The 24,222-nt window shown below is 42.9% G+C and overlaps 1 protein-coding gene across 4 annotated transcripts in view; it reads right to left on the bottom strand.

The window, feature by feature from the left end:
• The window catches only part of akt3 (AKT serine/threonine kinase 3), a 340,627-nt gene that overhangs the window by 102,619 nt on the left and 213,786 nt on the right, over window positions 1-24,222 (bottom strand). The window lies entirely within an intron of this gene.

Below are 24,222 nucleotides of genomic sequence, written 5' to 3' on the forward strand. Positions count from 1 at the left end.
GCCCAGTCACCTCAGCCTTTAGTACAACATGTATTTCAATATTGCTTGCATTTATGGCCATTGCATTCTTTTGAATTTAAGAAATAAATGTAGCTGGAGATAGTGTGGACGTGGCAATTTCAGAGTTGTTGAGCAGAACACAAGTTCTTCTCAGTCAATCTTAAGCCCAAGGAGATCCACAATGGCCCTTCATCCTATATCACAATCAGTCGATATAAGTGCCACCAAATCAAACTTTTCACAAAATATTTTCAATCACAAGGCTTCTTAACTATACTTAAATTAATGAACATCAGTAATGTACATTTATCTATGTTTTATGTGCAGGAGTAAAGCATTTTTACAACAGATGTGCAAATATTTATAAACTCACATGCAACTATTAATGATCATAGCAGTTTTTTTTTCTTCTAGTTATTTTAAATGTGAGAAATGTCAGTTAATGTCTCACATATCAGGCTATCTCATCGTCTGAATGTCTCAGATTATCACAACAATGGATTTAAATGGAGTACACTAGTTTGATCAGAGTTGCAATTCTATTAATTGAATTTGAACGACATTCAAATACTGCAATTTCCCAAGAGGCCTCAATTATTTAGCCAGCTGAACCACTGGGATATTGGTTCAGATTTTAAAGTGCATAAAGGCTAAACAACTGTCTTCTTATCACCCACTGTATAGTCAGGCTCGGCCTTCTGATCTTTCTATCAACTCTCTAAAGCCCAACTGCATGGATCATCCCTCTTTGTAAAGATATCAGTGTAGCACCCTGGGTGCTATTTTTGTAGAGTTTTAACATTCACCCTGTAACCTTATGGTTTCCACCAGGAGCTCCTGGTCCCCTCCATATCCAAAATATATGTGTTACCGTAAATTACCTCCTTGTCATATAGAAGTGATATAGGAACCAAAGAGGAGTTGATAGGTATGTGAGCAAGAATAATTTGAAGGGTTACAAGGGAAGATGTGGAACTGATGGGATTGCTCTACTGGTCATTGACAAGAGGCCCATTAGGCTGAATGGCCTCCTCAGTCATAATGTTCTTTAATGTTAACAACCATATTCAATATATTTAGATGTATTTTATAATCTGGAGTAGGAATATCTAATAATTAAGTTTGTCAGCTCAAATCACATACATAAAGAACATAAGAGAACTCTCATCTTTTACTTTCACCATTTTCCACATCTGGCAAGTGTAATAAACCAACCACGAGATTGTCACCCTCATTCTAGAACAAATCCTCATTTTTATCTGACTGACAAAGCAGCAAAGCCACATACATTGGCATCACAACGTGGCTTTCAATCATGTCCCAATAGTTCCATAATCATAGAAAGGTTGGGATATATGCATAGTGGGGGCTGTGCCACCTTAAAACAATCATATTCCCCTCCAGGCACCAGAATCGACTTCATCAGAAGACTAGACGCACACTAAACAAGAAATATGCAAGAGACTAATACAATATGTTAAGCGATCTCACAATTCATGCCTCAGATCACATCTTTACAGCATTGTTAAATTTAGGCCTGGATGGTGGTGGATAATAAGATAGTTAATGAGAGGCAGCTGCTCCAAGATTATCCCCATTCTTGACAATGACAGGGCCCAGGACGTCTGTACTCAAAGCTGAAGTAATTGCAGCCATGTTTCTTCAGCATGGATGAACACCCCCTCCCCAGGTACCTTCCCCTGCAACTGCAGGAGATACAACACCTGTCCCTATACCTCCTTCCTCAACTCTGCCCAGGGACCCCGACAGTCCTTTCAGGTTAGGCAGAGGTTCACTTGCACCTCCAACCTCATCTACTGTATTCGTTGTTCAAGATGTGGGCTCTTATACAACGGCAAGCCAAAACGTAAACTGGGCGATAGTTTCGCTGAACACTTCACTCAGTCTGCTTGGATCTACCTGATCTCCCGGTTGCCAAACACTTTAATACTCCTTCCCATTCTCACACTGACCTTTCTGGCCCAGGCCTCCTCCATTGCCAGAGTGAGGCTAAATGAAAATTGGAGGAACAGCATCTCATATTTCATTTGGGCAGCTTACAACCCAGTGGTATGAATATTGATTTAACCCTTACATTTCCTCTCTCTCCATTCCTCCCCCTCCCAAGTCACACCCGCTTTTTCATTCTCACCTAGCAAACAGCTAACAATGGCTTGTTTCCTTTATCATCGCTACTTTTTTGCATATCTTTCATTCATTTGTTCTATATCTCTCTACATACCGTCTATATCTCTTGTTTCCCTTTCCCTTAACTCTAGTCTGAAGAAGGGTCTTGACCTGAAACGTCACCCATTCCTTCTCTCCAGAGATGCTGCCTGTCCCGTTGAGTTACTCTAGCCTTACTTTAGCCAGCAGCTGCAGTTCCTTCCTACACAATGGACAATCTATGTCAGTTTACTCCTGAGATCCCAGGGTAATTTGATTCCCTCACATTTTACCAAATAATTGTTTAGAGATCTGGGTAAAAAAGAGATCCAATATTGCGCAATCTGAAGACCTGTACCAGAGGTAGCTGCTCCTCTTGCCCAGCCTTTCCAGTAGTTACAAAACTGGCATTCAACAATAGAAAATTCCCCCAGGACACAATTTTAAAAAATCACATATCGATTCCCACTACTTACTCACTGTCAGTCTGACTCAATCAAAGTGATAGAAATCGTCATCAACAGAGTTATTAAGTGTTACTCACTTACTGATGTCCAGTTATGATTTCAATGGCATCACTCAACTGCCAATCTCAAATGCTTGACACAAAGCTGAATTTGAAAGGTAAGGTAAAAGTGAATGACACCAAGGCAACATATGACAGTGGGGCATCAAAGAACCCTGGTAAAACAAGTCAATGGGCAGCCAAGGTAAAATATTCCAGTGTTTAAGAAGGAACTGCAGATGCTGGAAAATCGAAGGTACACAAAAATGCTGGAGAAACTCAGCGGGTGCAGCAGCATCTATGGAGCGAAGGAAATGGGCAACGTTTCAGGCCGAAACCCTTCTTCAGACCCTCTAAAATATTCCAGTGGCTGGAGTCATCCCCTGCACAAAAGAAAATTGTTCTGCTTGTCAGCTTTTAATCACTTTAGTGCCAGGACATCACTGTAGAGCTCCACTAGAGCACGCCTGGGCGTAACTATCATCAGCTGTTTCATCAAAGACCGACCTTCCTTCATTGTTTCATACGTGGGGATGTTCACTGACAACTTTAAAATATTCAACACCAATCACAATCTCAGCAATCTTCGACAAAAGCCGAATAATTGGATAACCTTCAGACAAAGTGGCAAGTAACATGTCCCTAAAATACCAGGCAATGATCATCGCCAACAAACAAAATCTACCCATCTACCCTTGTCATTCAACAGCATTACCAATACTGAATACTCCAACATCAATATCCTAAGGGAGGGGGAAGTCACCAGTGTCCTGAAACTTGACTGGCACACACCACCACTTCCAAGCTGTGCATTATTCTAACTTGAGAACATATTGATGGTTCCTCATTGTCACAGACTCTAAATCCTGTAACCATCTGTCTAACAGCATAGTGGAAATACTTTCACCAGGAGTACTCCATTGAGGCAAGAAAGCAACTTCCTGCTCTAGGACATTTAGGCATGGGCAATAAATGATGGCCTCACCACCAATGCCTACACTGCAAATTAGTACAATATAAAATGAAGGAAATTGAATTCACCAAGGGAATTCAATAGAGTTAAATTCAGGAATTCTACCAGTATAATAAAGAGAAAATGCTGAAATGAACTTTGCCAGGTGAAAACAATCTCATTTAGGAGGTGGTGAGCTTGATCTCAGTCTGAGTGACTGAGCAAAATGATCCTGTTAAAAAGTCATTAAAAAGTCCTCTATCCGAACCTCAAGTTTAGAAATTCAATTTAAACAGAAATCACCGTATGACCAAACAATTTAATTTAGTATTGGCTGAGGTATTGCAAGACCATGCTAAATTTATTGCCTCAAATTCTTCATGGAAGATAGCAAAAATATTGGGATATTTTATGCTTAATGACGATTTCAATCACTCAGTCTTTGGAAGCAGCACAAATGCTCATGGATAGCAATTTAGAAATCAAAGCAAAGTTGACTGACAACCACTGCTTCAGAACTGGTGAATTAGTCAAACAGAACAGACAGGGGTCAGCAGGGCTAAAAATAGATTTCAGGGCCTACCCGACGGATGATCGTCTCTGTATAGTAACTCACTTACTATTATATATAAAATATACAAGGATCATCAGAGGCAAAGAAATGGCACTTTTAATCAGCTACAAACAGCCACACAAAAAAGTGACAGTCCAGACCATCTCAAGATGGCTAAAACAGGTCCTAATAAAGGCTGGAGTAGACACTAACATTTTTAAATCTCACTCCACCAGGGCTGCAGCTACATCAGCAGCAATGCAATTGGATGTTCCAATGGACCAAATCCTCAAGACAGCAGGATGGTCAACGGAGAGAACTTTCCAACGATTTTATAATAAATCAGTCATTGAACCTGGAACATTTGCAGAAACACTTTTAAGTTCTGTAATATGATTTTACCCCATAAATAGGGGCTATGATTTGGTGTTAATAAATTTTTCGTTGTTTCAATATCGTATTGATATCTAATGATGTTAACACTATTCTCCCCATAATCAAGGCAGATGTGATGCATGGACTCGTTTCCACGGCATGAAATCACAGAGCTTTAAAATCTTCATGTAGTCACTCACGCGACTCCGAAGTAAAATAGTAAGATTAAACGAGAACTTACCAGTTTGAAGTTTGATCGTTATTTTATGAGGAGTAACGTTGAGGGAATACGTGCCCTCCGCTCCCACCCTTGATCATATACTCAACTGGTATCTCTTCTCTAATCTTACTATGTTTAGTCATTACAGTTATCAGTGATTTCACTCCGCTGCTTTGAAGAATGACACGCATGCGTCCTGGCGGGGTTCTTCACGTATTCCCTCAACGTTACTCCTCATAAAATAACGATCAAACTTCAAACTGGTAATTTCTCGTTTAATCTTACTATTCTACATTACCTAAAACAAGTAAACCAGATTCCTCTCAGACATGTAATTTATTTTGTTGAGAAGCTACCAGATTGGGAATTCAAACAAATGTTTTTAATTGAATTCAGTTTAGTTGCAGAGTGTGAATTATAATGAGAGCGAGAAATAAACCAGCATCAGATATACTCAATATTTTCATTCCTTTTATGATTGGAGAGATTTAGAGAGCCTTCAAGCATGGGAAGGTTCTGGTGAAATTTCATAGAATTCTAAAATTGCTGATTTATTAGTTATGGGAGAAACTGTTTTATTATCAAAAGCATCAAGAATCAAAGTTCATAGATTTAAAGTAATTGGCAGAAAATTCAAGGATGTTGCAACTAGTAGTTTTGATCCATGATGCAAGACCTGAAAATATAATGGACGTAGATTAAATTGTGGATTTCAAGAGGAAATTGTATAAAAATCCAGTAAAGGATATGCAGGTCCGTGGCGAGTGAACAGGGGCGATGGATTAACTTAGTGGCTCTCCAAAGAACCAATAGATATACAATTAGTCAAATTGCTTCCAGTTGCATTGCAACAATCTTATGATTCAATGATTAATGGTCTGCTTTGAAAATATGCAGAATCAGTGCTGGAGTTAGCATTGTTTGGAATGGATTGAAACAATTTAGACGAAGGAATTAAATGTAACATCTCCAAGTTTACAGATGACACAAAGCTGGGTGGCAGTATGAGCTGTGAGGAGGACTATGAGGTTGCAGGGTGACTTGGATAGGTTGGGTGAGTGGGCAGATGCATGGCAGATGCAGTATATTGTGGATAAATGTGAGGTTATCCACTTTGGTGGCAAGAACAAGAAGGCAGATTATTATCTGAATGGTGTCAGATTAGAAAAAGGGGAGGTGCAACGAGCCCTGGGTGTCCTTGTACATCAGTCACTGAAAGTAAGCACACAAGCTACAGCAGGTAGTGAAGAAAGCAAACGGCATGTTGGCCTTCATAGCGAGAGGATTTGAGAATAGGAGCAAGGAGGTCCTATTGCAGTTGTACAGGGCCCTGGTGAGACCGGACCAGGAGTATTTTGTGCAGTTTTGGTCTCCTAGTTTGAGGAAGGACATTCTTGCTATTGAGGGAGTTCAGCGTAGGTTCATCAGGTTAATTCCCGGGCTGGCAGGACTGACATGTGATGAAAACATGGGTCGACTGGGCTTATATGCACTGGAATTTAGAAAGATGAGAGGGTATCTTATAGAAATATATAAAATTATTAAGGGCATGGATAGGCTAGATGCAGGAAAAATGTTCTCGATGTTGGGGGAGTCAAGAACCAGGGGTCACAGTTTAAGAATAAGGGGTAGGCCATTTAGGATTAAGATGAGGAAAAACTTTTTCACCCGGAGAGTTGTGAATCTGTGGAATTCTCTGCCACTGAAAGCAGTGGAGGCCAATTCACTGGACTATTCAAGAGAGAGTTGGATGTGGCTCTTAGGGTTAACGGAATCAAGGGATATGGGGAGAAAGCAGGAACTAGGTACTGATTCTGAATGATCAGCCATGATCATATTGAATGGCAGTGCTGGATCAAGGGGCCAAATGGCCTACTCCTGCACCTATTTTCTATGTTTCAATGACACAGAAGGGTGATTTTAACAACAAAAAGCTATGGTTCTATTAACAAAGCATATGATTCAGAGTTATTGAGTCCTTTAGGGAAGAAATAGAGCCTTTAACCCATAGAGTCTATGTTAACAATCGTGCAATCTATTTGCACTAACTACTTATATTCTCCCACATTCCCATTAGCTCCTCACAGATTCTACCACCGGCTTATACACAAGGGAAAGTTGAGCAGCCAAATGACCGACCGACCCAAATATCTTTGGAATGCAAAAGGAAAGACAAGCACTCGAGGAAACCCTGAAGTTACACAGAGAACATGCAAACTTGCACACCAGCTCCAAAATGTCAGGATTGAATGCAAACTGTTTGAATGATGCTCTACTAGTTGCCCCACCACTGTAGTGCCTCCAGTCATTTCAACCAGTCATTGTTTTCTTAAAATATATGCCCCCAGAATACATACCAAAATCTTCCACAATACTAAAAAGATTAATCCAGTCTGCAGGCTTCATATAAAAACTGCTTGCAAACTGCATACATTTAATGCAATTATATTTCTCCATTAATCTACAAATATGGCTTGTGTCCACATTTCTTTATTGACCTTACTTTTTATTTTAAATATAAGTTGTTTTATGTTTAAAATATCCTTAATTATACCAAGATAGAATGCAATAGGGAAAAAATAATACTTGCAACTTTGTGGTTTGCTTTTCAAGAAATTTAATCATCACATTAAGACTTGCTTGATAATTTTTCAATTCCATTATTCAGAACCAGGAGGTAAGTGATTATCAGGCCAGCACTGGAAAGTTTTGAATTAAATTAAATTATCTGATATCAGAGGCGATTTTCAAAACTTAAATAAAGGCCCTTCTAATCATCAAATTCTGAAAACTTCATCTCATCCAAAGCTGCAAGTTTCTTTTCCACTATAGCGAGCTCTTATCTGAATTCATCTTTTGTGTCAATTTTAAAATACTCACCTGCGTTTAAATTTCTTATTGGCCACTCCCTTAACTCTCATTCAACCCCATAATCACATGTACACATCTTTAGTTGCCAAAGTTTTACACTTTGTAATTCTCTGCCTAAACCTTTTGGTTTAACTCACGGTGAAACCAAAAGGTGATCCCAGAAGAAGCACAATCTGCCACAGGCAATTATGGTCCAATTCTATACGGCCATCGTAGAGTCTGTCCTCATCTTCTCCATCAATACAATACAATAGAATAGAATAGAATAGAATAGTTTCTTTATTGTCATTGTAACATGAACCATGTACAACGAAATTGTACAACAATACAATACGGTTTATTTGTCACATTGCACATAAGTGCAAGTGAAATGAATATGTCAGCAGCGGTACAATTATAAAGAACACACACAAAAACACAATAAAAATTTAACATAAACATCCACCACAGCATTCATCACTGTGGTGGAAGGCACACAATTTGGCCAGTCCTCCTCCATTTTCCCCCGTGGTCGGGACCTCAACCCTCTGCAGCCGTTGCTGCGGGCGTCCAGATGGTAAAAGGACAAGGTACAAGTGCAGGTAAGTCCAGAGTCGGCTCTTCCCCACCGGAGACCGCGACTTTAAGTTGGTGTAGGCCGCAGGCCGGCGGTCGAAGATTTAAAGTTTAAAGTTCCCGCCGCGCCGCAGCCAGAAGCACTGCAGACCGCAGGGCCGGCGGTCGAAGCTCCCCTCCAGGGGTGATGGTAAGTCGCCACCGCGCCCGCGGTAGAAGTTGGCCGCGGGCTGACAGTGATGGCTTCTTCTTCCCCCGGGTCCACCATGAGGGATCCCGGGCTGTAGACGCCGCGCCAGCTGGAGCTGTGCAGACCACGGCTTCAGGCTGCCGGCTGCCCCGGGCCAGCGAAACGGAGCGCTCCCCTCCAGCGAGGGCTCGCCCGCTCCACGCCGAGAGTCCTCGCTGCGCCCGCCGCTGAAGCCCCGGGCGCGTCTCCGGGAAAGGCCGCGCCGATCCTCGCTGTTAGGCCACGGGGAGGCGACCTGGAAAAAGTCGCCTCTCCATGGAGGAGGCGGCCGAAACGGTTTCCCCCTCACCCCCCCACACCACCCCCCACACAAAACACACAAAGAAACATTAAAAACATACTTTAAAACATACTCAAAAAATTAAAAAAGATGAAAAAACTAACGCGCTGCTGACAGGGCTGCCGCCATTGCAGCGCCCCCACCGGCCAATCATGGTCTGGTTTGGCTTAGCCACCAAGCACGACATCCGGAGACTGCAGCGAATCGTCCGATCAGCTGAGAAGTTTATTGGCTGCAACCTTCCCTCCATTGATGAACTGTACACTGCAAGGGCAGGAAGCGAGCGGGTAAGATCATCTCTGACCCCTCTCACCCTGGCCACAAACTCTTTGAATCACTTCCCTCTGGCGGCGACTCCGGACTGTCAAAGCTGCCACAGCCAGACATAAAAACAGCTTTCCTCTACGAGTAGTAGCTCTACTCAACAAACCAAAACTCTGTAGCCTCCTTTTGCTCTGGTATTTAATTTAATTCACATGTTTAATCAATAATGTTTTATTATTTATTAATGTTTTATCGTGGGGCATATCACTGATGGGGATGAGTCAGAATATAGAAGAGAGATCGAGCAACTGTCCATATGGTGCCAGCGCAATAACCTGGCCCTCAACACCAGCAAAACCAAGGAACTGATTGTGGACTTTGGAAGGAGTAGGAGGGGGACCCACAGCCCCATTTATATCAACGGGTCGATGGTTGAAAGGGTCAAGAGCTTCAAATTCCTGGGCGTGCACATCTCTGAAGATCTTTCCTGGTCCGACGTCGAGAGCATGCTGACCGGTTGCATCGTGGCTTGGTTCGGCAATTTGAGCACCCTGGAGAGGAAAAGACTACAAAAAGTAGTAAACACTGCCCAGTCCATCATCGGCTCTGACCTTCCTTCCATCGAGGGGATTTATCGCAGTCGCTGCCTCAAAAAGGCTGGCAGTATCATCAAAGACCCACACCACCCTGGCCACACACTCATCTCCCTGTTACCTTCAGGAAGAAGGTACAGGAGCCTGAAGACTGCAACAACCAGGTTCAGGAATAGCTACTTCCCCATAGCCATCAGGCTATTAAACCTGGCTCGGACAAAACTCTGATTATTAACAACCACTTTCTGTTATTTGCACTTTATTTGCAGTTTATTTATTCATGTGTGTATATATTTATATCATGGTATATGGACACATTTATCTGTACTGTAGTAAGTGCCTTACTATTTTTCTGTGTGCTTAAGCAAAGCAAGAATTTCATTGTCCTATACAGGGACACATGACAATAAATTCACTTGAACTTGAACTATTAATGTTTAGTGTTTTATATGTCATTCCTAACTGTCACTGTATGGCGTTGTCACTTGCGTGCGGAGCACCAAGGCAAATTCCTTGTATGTGAATACTTGGCCAATAAACTTATTCACTTATTCACTCTGGGGATTTATCTGCCTTCAGTCCCAACAGTTTACCTAACACCATTTCCTGACTAATGTGGATTCCCTTCAGCTCCTCCCTCCCACTAGATCCTCGGTCCCCTGGTATTTCTGGGAGATTGTTTGTGTCTTCCTCAGTGAAGACAGAACCAAAGTAATAGTTTAACTGTTCTGCCATGTCCTTGTTTCCCATTATAAATTCGCCTGTCTCTGATTGTAAAGGGCCTACATTTGTCCTCACTAATCTTTTCCTTTTTACATATCTAAAGAAGCTTTTAGAGTCAGTTTTTATATTCCCGTAAGCTTTATTTCCTGTTTTTTTTTCACTCTCTTAATTAACCCCTTTGTTGAGTTCTAAATTTCTCCTAGTCCTCCGGTTTGCTGCTTCCTCTGGCCAATTTATAAGCCTTTTCCTTGGATTTAACACTATCCTTGATTTCCCTCATTAGCCACAGTTGAGCCGCCTTCCCCGTTTTATTTTTCCGCCAGACAGGGATGAACAAATTTTGGAGTTCATCCATGCGGTCTTTAAATCTTTGCCGTTGCATCTCCACCGTCAACCCTTTAAGTATAATTTGCCAGTCTCTAATAGCCAATTCCCGTCTCATACCTTCAAAGTCTCCTTTCTTAAAGTTCAGGAACCTAGTCTCTGAATTAACCGTGTCACTTTCCATACTAATGCAGAATTCCATCATATTATGGTCACTGTTGCCCAAGGGGCTTTGCACAACAAGATCGCTAACTAATCCTTCATCATTACACAATACCCAGTCTTGGATGGCCTGTCCTCTAGCTTAGATGGGTATTTGGTTGAGTCAAAGTTCCTGTTTCCATGCTATATGACTCTGACTCAAAAGGCCTTGGTGCCCACAAAATGAATTATAGTAAAATGGCATAGTTACAGAACATAGCTAGAACACTGCATCAGTATTTTATGGTGAAAAATCGCTTTAAGACTGCATCGCAAAAATTCATTAAATTGATTCCTGGGATTGAGGTTTGATTTTTGAGGAAAGATCAATACAAAATTCGCTGGCATTTAGAAGAATAAGAAGATATCTTAGTGAGATTTAAAATTGGAACAGAATTGGCAAGATTAAAGCTGTGGGAGGCATTTCCTCTGGCGGAAGTATAGAACGACAAAGTACAGGAGAAGGTCAATGACTTAATATCAAGATGAGGTTTGCGAATCTTTGCAAACTTCTACCCTCGACATTAAGTAAAGATTCAGGTTATGCCGACAAATGGAGTTGAGGTGAAAAATCAAATCAGGTGCAGGCAGAAGGGATGGGTAAAATTTGGCATCATGTTCAATATAGACATCATGAGCAGAATGGTCTGTTCCCATGCTGTACTGTTCGATGTAACTATACATCAGCCTTCATCCTAATTAGTGACAAAGTTTTTAAGGCTCTATAAACTAGTCTTGTTCCAATTTCTATTCTAATAAGTAATCCACTGTCCTACAGAAAACATTGATGGAGCAAAAAAAAAGCGACATTTAAAAACATCTGAGGGTGGAACATTGAGTTCTCAGATTATACATTAGCTTCACATCTCAACCTTCACATCAAAATTTTCAAGAGAGTTAGATTTAGCTCTTAGGGCTAAGGGAATCAAGGGATATGGAGAAAAAGCCGGAACGCGGTACTGATTTTGGACGATCAGCCATGATCATATTGAGTGGCGGTGCTGGCTCGAAGGGCCGAATGGCCTACTCCTGCACCTATTGTCTATGTTTCTACGTCTATGTTTCTACTGTTCCGATCTCTTGCATCTGGGCTTATTTGTCATTGAAGCACATGAAACATTCTGCACTTGGTGAACACATAAGGAAGGAATTTTTACAATTGAGAATTATTTAAACTTGCTAATGATACCTTGACAGGAAAGGATAAACTACAAATGTCAGGGGAGGATAAATAATGAAGATGATGAGTCTCTTAGCTTTTTTTTGTTCAGCAAGTTTTAAACAGCATGTGCTTTCTATACAATACAAATATTGTGCTGATGCTTAATTCTTTAAAAATGTTATTTATGCTGTGGAGTGAGAAGAGCAGGTTAAAGTCTACTAACCTGAAAATTAAATTATAAATTGAACTAGTTTCTAGCCAACTCAATAAATAGGTAAAAGGAGAAAGAGCACTTTCTGTTACCCAAACTGCCATCACATATGTTTCTTGTATTTATCCTTCCTTTACCATAACAACCAAAACAAATTATAATTTAAAAGTTCATTATCACACTATTGTCCATGGAGCTCTACATTTCATACATTAGTATTCTTCAAAAAGTAAATAAAATCCCTTGAGAAGTTATGAGATTGTGGAAGATACTTAATAAATACTTCCTTTTTCTTTCAGGTGTTAATATTTCAAAGGATGATGATGCCACAGATCTCCAGATTGATAATGAAAGAGCAGATCCTTCCAATTAAGATATTCAGTTAAATGAAGAACATTTGCAAACACTAATTAATCTAATTTACCTTTTCTTTTTTGAAATAAAATTATTTTTAATTAATGGTTTATATTTATTTTTCCCATTCCATTTTCCTTCCCCCGAGAGGGAGGGGGAGCAGACGGAGGTTGTTGTGCACATTGGCATAAACGATATAGGTAGGAAGAGGAAGGAGGTTCTGTAACACGAGTTTAGGGAATTGGGTAAAAGACTGAAGAGCAAGACCTCCAGGGTAATGATCTCTGGAGTGCTTCCAGTACCTCGTGCTACTGAAGGTAAGAACAGGAAGATAGGGGAAATGAATGTGTGGCCGAGGAGTTGGTGCAGGCGACAGGGATTTAGATTTCTGGATCATTGGGATCTCTTCTGGGGCAAGGGTGACCCGTACAAAAGGGGTGGGTTACACCTTAACTGGATGGGTACTAACATCCTGGCAGGTAGGTTTGCTAATGCTATGCGGGAGGGTTTAAACTAGATTGGCATGGGGGTGGGATCTCGAACAGGACAGAGACACGTGAGAGGCTAGAAGTTGGTATGGAGGGTGGTGAGGGAAAGGTTAGTGGACAGAGTAGACAGGTGAAAGGCGGAGAGCAAAGAAGGAGGGTTGGTTTAAACGGCACGTATTTTAATGCAAGGGGCCTGATGGGTAAGGCAGATGAGCTAAGGGCATGGATAGGTACGAACGACTGGGACGTCGTAGCCATGACTGAAACCTGGTTAAGGGAGGGGCAGGAGCTTCAGGAGGGACAGGGGTGAGGGAAAAAGAGGAGGGAGGGTTGCATTGTTGGTTAAGGAGAATGTCACGGCAGTGGTCAGAGGTGACAATACGGACGGTTTGTCTAGTGAGGCTATATGGGTGGAGCTGAGGAACAAGAAAGGGATGATCACCTTGTTGGGGGTGTATTACAGACCCCTGAATAGTCAATGGAAATGAGAAGAACAAATATGCCAGATGGCAATATTGACTGGGAAAATCATAGTGTGAAGGGTTTAAATGGGGTGCAATTCCCCTAAAGTGTACAGGAGAGTTTTCTTAAGCAGTATGTAGAGGCCCCCACACGTGAGAGGGCAACACTGGATCTAGTATTGGGAAATTGGGAAGGGTATGTTAATGAAGTGTTTGTGGAGGAGCCTTTTGGGACCAATGACCATAGTTCGATTAGGTTTATAATAGTTATGGATAAGGACGGCGTGGATCCATGTGTTAAAATGCTCAACTGGGGTAAGGCCAACTTTGAGGGTATGAGAGAAGTTCTCGCTCAAGTTGACTGGAGCAGGTTATTTGGGGGGAAAGGAACATCGGCCAAGTGGGATGTTTTTAAAAGTGTGCTGACTAAAGCTCAGGATATGTACATCCCCGTTAAAGTGAAGGGCAAAGCAGGCAAACGTAAGGAAGCTTGGCTGATGAGGGAAATTGAGGCATTGGTCAAAAACAAGAAGGATGCATGGGACAGGTATAGGCAGCTGGGATCAAGTGTATCCCTGGAGGAATTTCGGGAACTAAGGGGTAAACTGAAAAAGGAGATCAGATGGGCAAAAAGGGGCCAGGATAGCTCTGGTGAGTAGTATTAAGGACAATCCTGAAAGATTTTATAAATACATAAGGGGGAAAAGGGTAACTAGAGAGAGAGTGGGACCTCTCAGGAATCAAAGCAGTCACCTCTGTGTGGAGCCACAGGAGATGGGCAAGGTCCTAAATGAGTATATATCCTCTGTATTAACCGAGAAGAAAGATAGTAGGACAGAGGAACTTGGGGCAGTCAATGGAAGTGTCTTAAGAGCAGTCAGTGTTACCGTCGAAGAAGTACTGAGGGAACTATCGTGCATGAAGGTAGACAAATCTCCAGGGCCTGATCAGATACATCCGAGGACATTGCAGGAAACTAGAGAGGAAATTGAGGGAACCCTGGTTGGAATTTACGAGTCGTCCTTAAATACAGGAGACAATAGACAATAGGTGCAGGAGTAGGCCATTCGGCCCTTCGAGCCAGCACCGCCATTCAATGTGATCATGGCTGATCATCCCGAATCAGTACCCCGTTCCTGCCTTCTCCCCATATCCCCCTGACTCCACTATCTTTAAAAGCCCTATCTAGCTCTCTCTTGAAAGTATCCGGAGAACCGACCTCCACCGCCCTCTGAGGCAGAGAATTCCAGAGACTCACAACTCTCTGTGAGAAAAAGTGTTTCCTCGTCTCCGTTCTAAATGGGTTATCCCTTATTCTTAAACTGTGGCCCCTGGTTCTGGATTCCCCCAACATCGGGAACATGTTTCCTGCCTCTAGCGTGTCCAAACCCTTAACAATCTTATATGTTTCAATAAGATTGCCTCTCAACCTTCTAAACTCCAGAGTGTACAAGCCCAGCCGCTCCATTCTCTCAGCAAATGACAGTCCCGCCATCCCGGGAATTAACCATGTAAACCTACGCTGCACTCCCTCAATAGCAAGAATGTCCTTCCTCAAATTAGGGACCAAAGCTGCACACAATACACCAGGTGTGGTCTCACTAGGGCGCTGTACAACTGCAGAAGGACCTCCTTGCTCCTATACTCGACTCCTCTTGTTATAAAGGCCAACATGCCATTCGCTTTCTTCACTGCCTGCTGTACCTGCGTGCTTACTTTCATAGACTGATGAACAAGGACCCCCCAGATCCCGTTGTACTTCCTCTTTTCCCAACTTGACGCCATTTAGATAGTAATCTGCCTTCCTGTTTTTGCTACCAAAGTTGATAACCTCACATTTATCCATGCATCTGCCCACTCCCCCAACCTGTCCAAGTCACCCTGCATTCTCATAGCATCCTCCTCATAGTTCACACTGCCACCCAGTTTTGTGTCATCTGCAAATTTGCTAATGTTACTTTGAATCCCTTCATCCAAATCATTGATGTATATTGTAAATAGCTGCGGTCCCAGCACCGAGCCTTGCGGTACTCCACTAGTCACTGCCTGCCATTCTGAAATGGACCCGTTAATCCCTACTCTTTGTTTCTTGTCTGCCAACCAATTTTCTATCCATGTCAGCACTCTACCCCCAATACCGTGTGCCCTAATTTTGCCCACTTAGTGAAGACGGATCCAAAGTACCTGTTCAACTCATCTGCCATTTCCTTGTTCCACATAATAAATTCACCTTTTTCGGTCTTCAAGGGTCCAACTTTGGTCTTAACTAATTTTTTCCTCTTCTCATACCGAAAGAAGCTTTTACTATCCTCCTTTATATTCTTGGCTAACTTACCTTCGTACCTCATCTTTTCTTCCCGTATTGTCTTTTTAGTTATCTTCTGTTGTTCTTGAAACATTACCCAATCCTCTTGCTTCCCACTCATCTTTGCTACGTTGTACTTCTTCTCTTTTATTTTTATACTGTCCCTGACGTCCCTTGTCAGCCACAGTCGCCCCTTACTCCCCTTGGAATCTTTCTTCCTCCTATGAATGAACTGATCCTGCACCTTCTGTATTATTCCTAGAAATACTAGTGCATAAATACTGCTAGTGTATCTCTCCAGTCAACTTTGGCCAGCTCCTCCCTCATGGCCCCATAGTCCCCTTTATTCAACTGTAACACTGATACCTCCGATCTACCCTTCTCCCTCTCCAATTGTAGATTAAACCTGACCATATTATGGTCACTACCTCCTAATGGCTTATTAACCTCAAGTTCCTTTATCAAATCCAGTTCATTACATAACACTAAATCCAGAATTGCCTTCTCCCTGGTAGGCTCTAGTACAAGCTGCTCTAAGAATCCATCACGAAGGCACTCTACAAAGTCCCTTTCTTGGAGTCCAGTACGAACCTGATTTTACCAGTCTACCTGCATGTTGAAATCTCCCATAACAACCACAGCAATACCTTTGCTACATGCCAATTTTAACTCCTGATTCAACTTGCACCCTATGTCCAGGCTACTGTATGGGGGCCTGTAGATAAGTCCCATTAGGGTCTTTTTACCATTAAAGGGCTTTCTCACGGTGCGACCTGAAGCAAGACTTAACAAGAGTTTAACATCGTGGGAACCTCCTGCGATAACAGTACGGCATTCGTGGACCACCGAGGACCCCCGTGGCGCTAACGGCAGGTAGTCGTGTAACTTTGTAAGGTCGGGAGAAAATTCAAACATTTTTGAATTTCTCCAAGAGTGCCTTGAGCACTTTTTGGTGAGCGTTGCAACATTGTATGAACGCAGTGGCCCGTGCGATATCCGTAATAACTCTTGCGGGTACCGTGGGAACTCCTGCGAACGGTGAGTAACTGAGCAGTTTGATTGTCAGTGCTTGTTTTACCTCATTGTTAAATAAATATATTTTTTACTATCAGATTGATGTCTGCAATTCTTCATTAACACATCACTACAAGATGAATGTCTCTAATGTTATAATCCCTCTCATGCTGAAACACAAAATAGTTGAAGGGAGGTGAAATAATCACATTTTCATTCTTTTTCATTTTTGAGTGTTCAGGTACCTCACTTGCTGAGCTATTTTACTCCAGCAGTTTGTGTCTCTTTTTGTCTAAAGCAGTTTCTAAGACTGGAGGAACTCCGCGGGCCAGGCAGCATCTACGGAGGGAAATGGACATGCAACCCTTCCTTCAGGCTGCCTTATCTCTCTCCCCCCCCACCCCCTCCCCCCAACTCCCACCCACACACACAAATGCTGGAGAAACTCAGCGGGTGCAGCAGCATCTATGGAACGAAGGAAATAGGCAACGTTTCGGCCCGAAAAGTTGCCTATTTCTTGTGCATGTGTCGGAAGGAACAGCAGATGCCGGTTTAAAGAGAATGCTGGAGTAACTCGACGGCAGGCAGCATCTCTGGGGAGAAGGAATGGGTGACATTTCGGGCTGTCCTGCTGAGCTACATGTTGTGTCTATCTTCGTTTTAATCCAGCATCTGCAGTTCCTTCCTGGCCGAACCCGATTGAAAATTAGAGACTGGGCGATAGAGCACTGGGTCTGACAAGGATCAGGCTTCAGTAAGCAAAGTAAAGAGAGGTGGCAACGTTTTGGAAATAAAGCGGGTAATCCGAGTGATGGCGAGACGGTATCCTCTAATCATAATGTGTCGGAAAGAACTGTAGATGTTGGTTTGCGCCGATGATAGACACAGTAATACTGGAGACAGACATAACATCATGGACGGGCAGCATCTGGATAAAAGGAATGGGTGACGTTTCGGGACGAGACTCTGAAGAAGGGTCTCTAACCGAAACGTCACACATTCCTTCTCTCCAGAGATGCTGCCCGTCCCGCTGTGTTACTCCAGCATTTTGTGTCTATCTTCCGTATGCTCTGTGATGATCATCTCGGAGTCAAGTGGCAACTCTGGTCTGTAGACACGAGGAACTGCAGATGGAGGAATCACGAGCAAAACACAAGAGCGTTGGACGAGCCTGACCCTTTGAGTTCCTCCATCACTTTGTGTTGAAGTCAGGTCTGGACATTGCTTGGCTCAGTCTCAGGCGCCGGCTAACTAGGAAGGTCGAGTCAAAGTCCAGCACTAACACTCAAGAAATAACGTTTGCGGCCTGATGTTCCCAATATTTAATTGAAATCATTAATAAAGTAAATAACTAGATACCGGTCTAATCCGTATCTACGGGATTGGACAGGCTAGATGCAGGAAGAATGTTCCTGATGTTGGGGGAGTCCAGAACCAGGGTCCCAGTTTTACAGTCTACCGTGGGAACTCTTTAATTACAGCGGGCAGGCAACTGATTGTTGCTCCCTTCAGTTTCCCAGGGGGTCGGGACAGGACTGGAGTTGGGAGGGAAAGGTGGGGGAGTCGAGGGAGAGACAGATGGGGGTGTCTTCATTTACTGGCGGTGGGTGTCTGTCACTGAAGCAGGCAGGTGAGATTTCACATCCACCTTGTGTGTGCCCCTCTCTCTCTCTCTCTCTCTCTCTCCCTCCCTCCCTCTCACACAGGCATGACTGGAGGAACTCCGCGGGCCAGGCAGCATCTACGGAGTGAAATGGACAGGCGACCCTTTCTTCAGGCTGCCTTATCTCTCTCCCCCCCCCCCCCCTCCCCCCAACTCCCACCCACACACACGAATGCTGGAGAAACTCAGCGGGTGCAGCAGCATCTATGGAACAAAGGAAATAGGCAACGTTTTGGCCCGAAACGTTGCCTATTTCCTTCGTTCCATAGTTGCTGCTGCACCCGCTGAGTTTCTCCAGCATTATTGTGTACCTTCGATTTTCCAGCATCTGCAGTTCCTTCTTAAACACAAATGCACCGAGTTCCTCCAGCACTTCGTGTTTTGCTCAGTATTCCAGCATCCGCTGTCTCCCGTGTCTCCAATAAAACAAAACTACTGTCAAAAGGGTGAAGAATAGGGGCAGAGATAGATACATTCCTGATTAGTGCGGCTGTCAGGAGGTTATGGGGAGAAGGCAAGAGAATGTGGTTGAGAGGAAGTACTATTAATTGGACAGTTCGGTCTGTGAAACGCAACACGCCAGCCCCGACATCCAGCCCGGTGGTCAGTCCTTTGAAGATAGACACCAGTTGCTTGGAGCAACTCAGCGGGACAGGCAGCATCTCTGGAGAGAAAGAACGGGTGGCGTTTCGGGTCGAGAGCCTTCTTCAGACTGAAAGTTTCACCTCTCAGTAGATAATAAAATAAGACAATCATCACGGTCAATGTGAGACACAGTCTTTATTCCTATTTGACAAAATAAAAAGACGACTTCTTGCACATATTGAGAGAAGGTGCATCACACCAAACAACATTTGTCTAAAAAAAAAACAGATTATTCTTCAGCTCATTAAAGAGCTCGGGCGAAAAAAAACAATATAGTGTGTGAAAAAAAGTAACATCATTTGTGCCACGTGATTAACAACACTACAGTCCCCGATGTTCATTCAAGATTAACGGGAAAGATCGGGAGACGGACAAGTCACTCGCACAAATAACAGAAATGCCGAGTACCGTGGGAACTCTTTATCTACCCCCCGTTATATCGTGCGGAACTCGTGCTGGACCACGACCACTTCACTCTGGTGACATCTTGCGTCAGGTCGCACCGTGAGAACCGGCCATTTTTACAATTCCTTAGTTCTATCCATACTGACTCCACATCTCCTGTTTCAATGTCACCCCTTGCAAGGGACTGAATTTCATTCCTCACCAACAGAGCAACCCCACCCCCTCTGCCCACCTGTCTGTCTTTTCGATAGGAGGTATACCCTTGAATATTCAGTTCCCAGCCCTGGCCCTCTTGCAGCCATGTCTCTGTAATTCCCACAACATCATACTTGCCAATTTCTACCTGAGCCTCAAGCTCGTCCACTTTATTTCTTATACTTCACACATTCATATACAACACTTTGACCTCCGTATTCACGTCCCCCCTCGCACCGCTCGAAATTGGGCCTGACCTTACTCTCTTATCCCTTCTAGATCTTTCCTTCCCATTAATTCGAGAATCTTTTGTAACTTTTCCTGTACTCACTTCCCCTTCAACTCCATCTTTATACTCCCAATTTGTCAATCCCTCCCCCCCACTATTTAGAATAAACCCACACGCGTAGCCGTAGCAATCCTGCCTGCCAGAATGTCGGTCCTCCTCCAGTTAAGGTGTGACCCGTCCCTTTTGTATATTTCACCCCTACCCCAGAAGAGATCCCAGTGGTCTAGAAATCTAAATCCTTACTCCCTGCACCAGCCCCTCAGCCACACATTCAGATCCCCTTTCTCCCTGTTCCTGTACTCACTAGCACAAGGTACTGGAAGCAATCCAGAGATAACCACCCTAGAAGTCCTGCCTTTCAGTCTTCTTCCCAACTCTTTGAACTCATGTTGGAGAACCTCCTTCCTCTTCTTCCCGATGTCGTTTGTGCCTACGTGCACAACTACTGCCAGCTGTTCACCTTCTCTCTCGAGGATGTTCTGAATTTGGCTCGTGACATCCTGAACCCTGGCACCAGACCATCCTCGTGTCTGGTCTGCCGCCACAGAATCTCCTGGTGGCGCCGGAAGATGGCAAATGTTGTGCCTCATTTCAAGAAGGGCTGCAGGGAAAATACTGCAAACTATAGGCCGGTGAGCTTAACATCTGTAGTTGGAAAGTTACTAGAGAGTATTCTGAGGGATAGGTTATACAGGCATTTGGCTGCTCTGGAAGGTTAGATCGCATGGGATCCATGGGGAGATAGCTGAATGGATAGCAAATTGGCTCCATGGAAGGAAGCAGAGGGTGATGGTGGAAGGTTGCTTCTCGGACTGGAGGTCTGTGACTAGTGGTGTGCCTCAGGGTTTGGTGCTGGGCCTGTTACTGTTTGTCATCTACATCAATGATTTGGATGAGAACATACAGGGCAAGATTAGCAAGTTTTCTGATGATACAAAAGTGAGTGGTTTTGCAGATAGTGAAGATGGTTGTGAAAGATTGCAGCAGGATCTGGATCGATTGGACAGGTGGGCTGAGAAATGGTTCATGCAATTTAATACAGAGAAGTGAGAGATGTTGGGATGTCCAACAAGGGCAGGATCTACACAGTAAATGATAGGCCTCTGGGGAGTGTTGTAGAGCAGAGGGATCTAGGAGTGCAGGTGCATGGTTCCTTGAAGGTTGAATCGCAGGTAGATAAGTTGGTCATAAAAGCTTTTGGCAGTCAGAGTATTGATCAGTCAGGGTATTGAGTATAAAGGTTGGGAGGCCATGTTGCAGTTGTATAAGACGTTGGAGAGACCGCATGGGACATGTTGGCTGGTGTGGGCAAGTTGGACCAAAGGGCCTGTTTCTACACTGTATCACTCTATTACTACAGTAAAATCTCTGCATCATATTTTTAATCACCTTGAAAAATTAACGAAAATACATCAGCTTGTGAAGGTTTAGTAAAACGAGGATTCATGAAGAACCACTAAAACGCTTGGAGGCAGTTAAATCTATTAGTTATCTATTATGCTCTTCTGTATTCTGTGACAGTACATGAGCTGCAATGGCCTCTAAGAGGCAGTGTTGGATGCAAATCCATAGATAAGACCAAGAACTTTGCATGCAAATATTATAAACAGTTATGAAGTTATCAAAATTTTCTATGTTTTAAAACAAATTTATTGATTTTTTGAGGAATCATAACAAATGCAAAAGCCATCCTTTAATGCTAGTGCCACATATTGATCTTTGCTTAAGATGTCAAATCCATGTTTTCTCTTAAGGTATGCAAACCAGCTACTGGCCTGTCTTTTCAATCAAGTGAATGATGCATGATTCAACTTTTCATAAAATTCTTAGTAGAAGATTTTAGCCAAAGATGTATTATATTTCTCCTATGACTTTATTTCCACCACTTATTCAGACAGAACAATTTAAATGTGTTATGACAGGGGATGCAACCTCTTCTCTCTAAATACACAATGCACTAATGCCCACTGTTCTATTAAGTCTCTATATTTGAAGCTTTGCACTAGATGGGGGGAGGTCTTTCAAACTTTCATAATTTTGACCCCCAAATAAACTTAAGATGTGTTGTTCATTAGGAACAAGAGCATTGTGGTTACTGGATAAGTAATCCTAAACCCTGGAGGAATAATTTGATAACATAATTCACAGCAGCTGGTGAATTGAGTGATTGAAAGATACAGCATGAAAAATTATTCAGCACACCGAATCCATGCTGACTATCGACCATCCATTCACACTAGTTCTGTTATCCCACGTTCACATCCACTCCCCACACACACTGTAGGCAATTTACAGAGGCCAATTAACCTACAAACCCACACGTCTTTGGGATGTGGGAGGAAACTGGAGAACCTGGAAGAAATCCACGAGATTACAGGGATAACGTGCAAATTCCACAGAAAGAGCACCCGAGGTCAGGATCGAAGCTGGGTCTCTGGCGCTGTGAGGCAGCAGCTCCACCAGCTGCACCACTGTGCTGGCCTAAAATTAATCTAAATTTAGTTAACCAAGTACAATTAAAGAATAAGAGCTGACCTCAGACTACGAAAGGACAGGATTAGTATTACAAAATACTACTAAGGACACTTGCATTGTGTGGCATTATCGTCAAGCTAAATTAACAGATCTGGCAAATCAAATTGTGCATCAATGAGGATAATGGACTATGTTGCCTCTATCTTTCAAGCTGATGGTCCAGTACAGCTCCATTCCACCCTTGCTATTTATTGAACCAAGGAATTAATCCTAGTTCAATGAAAAAGACATGCCAGAAGCAATGTCTATATACTAGCTATATATAAAATTCTGCCAATGCTGCAACACAGCAATGTGCACGCAATTAAAAAATGGCATTCTCAACTTGCCCACACCGGCAAAAATAGGTGAGTTTAGCACCCCCAGTTAAATTTTGCAATCTGCCAATCCCAGTCATTGATGGTGGACAATTATGACAGCAGGAGAGGATCATTTCCATCCTTGACAACATTGGAGCATCGCACACAAGTGCCAAGACCAATGCGCATGCAACCATAGTCACCCACATTTATTAATTGTGGAGATATTAATACTTCTTCCATAGATTCCAATAACCATAGTAGGCCACAATAACCACTTCTGCAAATCAATTCACGATATTAAGGAAGGCTGCGTGAACTGAAGAGCGAAACGCTATTTAATGAGGGAAATCCCATCAGTAATGCTTTAGACTTCCACTCTAGAAACAGCAGTGCCTTGAGCAAATTCATTCCAATATAGCTATAATATTTGACATTGTGAAAAAAGTGCATACTGTACCAATTAGAATAAGACAATTTCCCTATTCTCACCATCAATGTACTATCAATCTGACAGTGATAGAGAGTGGCATCTACATTATATCCAAGTGGCATTTATGCACTAATGATCTGCTCACCAATATTGAATCAACAACATGGCTACAAGTGTTCAAGTGTTCAAGTGAGTTTATTGTCATGTGTCCCTGATAGGACAATGACATGTTTGCTTTGCTTCAGCACACAGAACATAGTAGGCATTGACTACATAACAGATCAGTGTGTCCATATACCATTATATAAATATATACACACATGAATAAATAAACTGATAAATGCAAGATAATGGGTTATTAATGATCAGAGTTTTGTCCGAGCCAGGTTTAATAGCCTGATGGCTGTGGGGAAGTAGCTATTCCTGAACCTGGCCGTTGCTACAAGCAACAGGGTGGAAATAACACCCCCCAGCCCCCTGCCCCCACCACTTCCTCCATAAATTCCTGTTGTCATGGGTCACTTCAAACAAAATGATAGGGCTGACCTGATGAATTGTGGGGACTGCTACCATCTCTATAGAAGCTGACATGCCAAGCATATTCTCTGAACAGTTTCCAGCTAAACAAACTCAATATTACAGCTTCTATGCCGTGTAAATGCATTTGTAATCTGACATATCCGACGGATTCAGTGGACGTGACCTTCCGGAACTCAAGTGCAGGAGCTTGAAGCAACGGGGAGGCCTTCATTGTGCTAGGAAATGGTTGGTGGTGAGACCTTCAGGTAAGACAGGAGCGTTGAGGCATGTGTCCGCCCCTACCATTTCTGGCCAATTTACTATCACTGGAGAACAAGATAAAATAACTAAGAGCAAGACTGCTGTATCAAAGGGAAATGAGGGTCTGCTGTGTACTCTGTTTCACAGAGAC

This window comes from Amblyraja radiata, chromosome 8 (genome assembly GCF_010909765.2).
Source record: "Amblyraja radiata isolate CabotCenter1 chromosome 8, sAmbRad1.1.pri, whole genome shotgun sequence".
In the NCBI taxonomy this organism is placed as follows: Eukaryota; Metazoa; Chordata; class Chondrichthyes; order Rajiformes; family Rajidae; genus Amblyraja; species Amblyraja radiata.